Raw genomic sequence first — 5,316 nt, forward strand, 5'->3', positions numbered from 1 at the left:
GGATCCCAGCACCCCCAAGCTTCCCCATGCAGCAATCCCTCACCTATTCCTGAGGATCACCCACTTAGATTTCCACCAGGCGGGGATCCCCAGGGATTTCCCAACTCCTACTCCTCCCACGTTTAAGGATCACCCACCCAGACCTCCCATACGCTCAGGTTTCCCACACGTAGGGAACTCAGGTACATCCACCCAAACCCCACCCAGCGCAGCAATCACCTCCCGCACCCAGGTCTGCCCAGGATCTCCTCACCCATGAGTGAGGACCATTCTCCCCAGACCCACCAGGCACAGGGATCGCCCATCCAGACCCCCACCCTCCCTAATGAGCCCCCCAATTCCAGCCAGTTCCCACCACATCCCTCTCCACCCCTTTCCCGGAGCTGGCAGGTGTGGGTATCCCAGGAGCCCAAAGTAGACAGGCACCGCACATCCCAAACCTCCTCCGGGACATGAAAGACACCAGATATCCCATAACCAGGAATGGGGCTCGTCCTTCAATTTCCCTTCAACGCCTTAAAACTGCCCGGCAGCCCTGCCTGCAGCTCAGACATASCAGGAGCTCATTCAGTGACATCCCAGCAGTCTGTGGAGTCTGCAGGGAGAGAGATTAACTGGATTTTTTTCAGCTCTGACTTCTTAAGAGTCCTGAGTTGTTCTTTCCTCTGACGTGGATCCTTCCCAAAGTGCTCACAGGGCAGATTGCTTTCTCCTGCCTGAGCTCAGTGGCTGACCACGGCTCTGTGGGTACCCACGGCGATGGAAACTGATGCTCTGTCAGTTACTYGGGGACAGCAAAACAGCCCAAAAAGCCACCGAGGGCACCGGTCCAGCTCCATCGCTGGAGGACTGACATTAACTCTCAGCTTCCCAGAATCCCAAATATTTGGGGGGGGAAACACAAAAAATGGCCCCTTTTTTGGCACAGCAGAACAGCCAAGCAGAGGGTGGCTGTGGGTCGGTGCTGATGCTGTTCAGGACCAGCATCCCAAGCCCGGCTGCAGGATCCACAATGCACAATTGCAGCCGGCAAAAGGGAGTTATCCCAGCGCCGCAGGGAGGCTGGCATCACCCCAGGGCTTTGCACACACCCTCCCCATCATTTCCTCAAACCTCTGGCAATGAAGAGTTTAATTTGACTTCCAGGCCCYGTTGCTCAGAGCAAGCCATTTGTTTATTTGTCCCAAAGCATCTTTGAGAAACTGAGCACTCAGCAGCACTGGGTATCAAAGAAGGATTTGCATGGAGCTGCGGGGAGAGCTCACCGTTCCCCTCTTGGCCAGCCCTGTGTGTCACTGCTGAAAGCTGCAGGCCACACCGCATTCCCAAACTCTGCAGAGCAAACAAAGGCAGCGCTCCAGGCGGATGCTGCCGGAAGCTGTGCCTTTGCYTGGGAGGTGAAGCGGGGCCCGAGGGGTGGCCACGGGGGTGTGGAGGTGGCTGGACACTTGGAATGTGTGCCCGGCCATCAGCTGGTGAGGCAGCGTTTTGTTGCTTCATCCCGGAGCTTCCCTGGCTCAGCACATCCCGGACGGTCACTCCTCTCTTGCAGGAGCGCTGCTGAGAGCAGCACATGATCCAGCCAAAGGCAGCATCCCTGCCCTGCCCTTCCAAGGTGCAAATTTAAGGCCAAATCWTCCTAATATTATCCATTCCAGGAGTGGTTGTGGCAGGGCTCGGCAGCAGCAGATTCTGCAGATGTTTGATTGCTTTTGTCCACAGCAGAGTTTTCCAGCTGGCATCAGAAGTCAGGGRTGGAAACAGATTTGCTCACTGAGTGGGGGTCGGGCCAACAGGGAGAAAAATGCAGAGCCACGAGCCTGGGAAGAGTGTTGGAGGGACAGGGCTGCCCTTCCTGCCAGGAGTGGAGCCACAATGGAAGAGCAGAGAGCGCAAACCCAACTGCTACAGAAGGGACAGGCAGCAATCTCTGTGCTCTGTGACCAGTAATAGGACCCAAGGGAATGAATAGCTGTACCTGTGTCAGGGAGGGTTAGGTTGGRTTTCAGGGAAAGGTTTTTCCCCAGAGGGTGCTGGCACTGCCCAGGCTCTCCAGGGAATGGGCACAGCCCCAAGGCTGCCAAAGCTCCAGAAGTGTTTGGACAACACCCTCAAGGATGCACAGGATGGGATTGTTGGGGTGTCTGTGCAGGGCCAGGAGTCAGACTCATAATCCTTGTAGGTCCTTTTCAGCTCAGTATATTCTCTGATTCAGTGATTCAGAACTTTCTCCTCTTCCTCGTTCCAGGATTTGATTTCCTTGCTGAGTGGYCACTGCTTGCTCTGAAGGATTTCAGCTGAGAACATTCCACTTCCTCCCTGGTCCTTCACATCTTACGGATTTGCCACAACATCACAGCATAAAGGACCTGAAAATGCTTTAAAATCCTGTGTCAGATACCATTACCCAAAATGTAAGGCAATAAACTATCTCAATTGTTTGGATTGGGGAACCTGGTGGAAAACCTCACTGGAGAGCCACGGCTGTGCCGAGCAGCCAGGCAGGCTAATGGTGTTGAATGTCCCAACTGCAGGGAGGAAATAATGCAAACAGCCACTGAAATCCCACTCACATTAGGCAGCCACTCATGGGGAAAAAGAAAAGGTTTTAAAATGCCGCAGGAGCCCTAAGTCATTAGTTTTGTCAGGAATTTTGCTTTCTCAGATCACAGGGAAAAAGCCTTCAGATCTGTGGATTCAGAGGAAGCCTGAGAGAAAGGCAAGCTATGCACTGAGCAGGGCTGTAAAGTCGTGGGGGCTGATTATTGTTAATTTAGCATTTTATATAAGAACATGCAAGATYCTTATCAATTCCAGAAACAAACGCCCTGCATGTTTCAACACCTCACTGAATCCAGCTAGGAAAAAGAAAAAGACCAAATGCTGGATTTTCTCTCTCTCTTTATTTGCATTTAAATTTTTAATACTATTTATAAGCACGAATCCCTACAATTGAGAGGAAGTGGAAATTAATAGATTATATGCATACATGCCAAAAAACGTTTCAATTGCTGCTAAAGAAGGTTACAAAAATGACTACAATTTTCTTCTCAGAGTAGTCAGCTAGAAGTAACTCCATTGTGGAAATTTGAGCTACATGGAAAGAGACTTCTGATCCAATTCAACTGTAAGGGAATAAAAATAAATCTGTCCTAAGCAGCATCTGTCAGCAGAAATGACACTGGAAACTCTTGCAAGAAGAGTAAAAGCTCATAATAAAAAACAACAATCTAAACCATGACATTGTATGTGAGCAGGATGAAAATCCATCAGGCTACTACCAGCCTCCACATAAACCACACACTATCACAACAYAGATATGCTTTTAATTAAATTGAGATGGTCATATTTTGTACAGCTGGAAATCCAGCTAATTAAGTGAATTGTTAGAAGCTGCTTCAGAGCTCACTGACAAAAAATGTTTATTTATAAACTACATTCACCTTCCACTTCTGGATTTCATCATTGTAACAGAGCACTGAAAAGCCCAAAATTGAGTTTAAAACTGTACTGTTCAATTTTATAACATTCTAAATATGACCAGCTATGAGCAGCACAATTAGAGGAATCCAGACAGCTCAGTGCCCATCTCAGTGACTGACACCTTCAGAATGATCACACTTAAATCGTGATTTCTGCCACTTTCCCTCGAGGCTCTTCAGTCCCCATCTCCCAGCACAGGCCTGATACCAGTCACTCCCAATTTTCACATTTGCAAAATTAAATGGAAATCGCAACGGGAAAGTCCCTCTCCTGCCCTCCCTGGGCTGCTGTTCCTGTGCCAGACACCCAAAGCACACGTGTCCACTCCCAAAATGCTGTGATTTATACCCAATGCAGCAGCAGGAATTGCTGCCTGATTCTGTAAGTGCTGCATCCCACCCAGCTGTCCAGACTGCAGAACTCCTGGCCATGCCACAGCCTCCTTAAATACCCCAGGGCACAGCCTTTCCCACTGTCCTGTGTACTCACACATGCCAGCAGAACAAAACAAGCACCTAAATCCCTGCAAGATCAGGGYCTGCCATCACTCTGAATAAATCCTACTCAATTTCAAGTCAATTGTTATTCCTACACCTGCATGGCATGGCTTTAATTACCTTCTTTTTCCAAAAAAAAAGTTCAGTTTGGACCAAAAAAAGCAACAACTTTAGCTGGAAGCACTCACTGTAAAGGACAACCTATTAGCTCTACTCCAGCAGGTCATCAGGTCTGGGCCACAGAGGTGGAATTTAATTCCTAATCTGGAGATCTCGAGCCTTTGGTATCAGATAGAGCTAAAGGGATCACAGGCAAGCTGGACAGAAAAGCAGCTTTCCGAGCAGCACAATAATAACCATGCTTTGAATTTCTATGAGAGTGCTATTTCAAAGCAAGTTCCAAATTTTCTTCTTCTTTCTTGGTGGCATCCTAGCAGAAGATGATTTTTTTAAGAGTGGATGGTTAATGTTGAGTAAAGCAAATGCAGAAATCATAAAGAAAACACCTTGTCTCCTGTAAAACACTCCCTGTGTGGTAGAACAGTGACAGTTCACATCCTTTTCTCCCATTCATCGTTTGCAGCACCTGCTTGTTATTTATGCTGTTCTACATTCATCTAAGGTAGGTTTTAAATTAATACTCTTCTTCATCAATACCTATGAAATGAAGGCACTTTCCTTTGCAAAAAAAAAMCATTTGCAACCCCAACACAACGTCCCTCCTCAGCACAGACCCRTTGTTCACCTGAAATGTAGCAGGATGGACAGCAAACAGAATRTGCAGTGAGAGATTGGGGGAAGAAAGAATAATTGAGAGTTAGACAGACCTCGTGCTCCAAGGGCTTTTTCAGCCTGAGGATCAAGCATCCCATCCTSCAAGGCTGGCTCAGCATGTTTTCCTCCTGCAGCCAGGGAAGGACATTGATTGAGCTCTGCKAGGCATCACGGGAATGGCGTGTGTCAGGATGTGACAAACTTCCAAGGAAACATGCAGCAAACACCCTGGTAGCCTGTCTGGATAAATCACAGAGCACAGGAACCATCCCAGCTGCTCTTGCTGCTGCAGAGGAGGTTARTATGAAAGTATTTTGTCTGCAGCCACACAAGGGATGTGTCTGCCTYCCTGCTGTAATGAGTGTCACACCAAGGGCAGCTTTGTGCTCTGSTCCCCAGTTTGTCATCCCAGGGGGTGCCACACCTGTGTCCCCAGGGTGACTGGAGAAAATACTCACAAATCCTTGGGTCTGAGGAGACATCCTGTTCTCTGGTGCCCCAGGAGATTCAGCAATTCCCAGCGATGCTGCAAACTCACCGTGCATCCCTCAGCATGCTTCTG

This window comes from Malurus melanocephalus, unplaced genomic scaffold (assembly GCF_030028575.1).
Source record: "Malurus melanocephalus ecotype Western Australia unplaced genomic scaffold, MMel_1.1 scaffold_190, whole genome shotgun sequence".
Classification (NCBI taxonomy): domain Eukaryota; kingdom Metazoa; phylum Chordata; class Aves; order Passeriformes; family Maluridae; genus Malurus; species Malurus melanocephalus.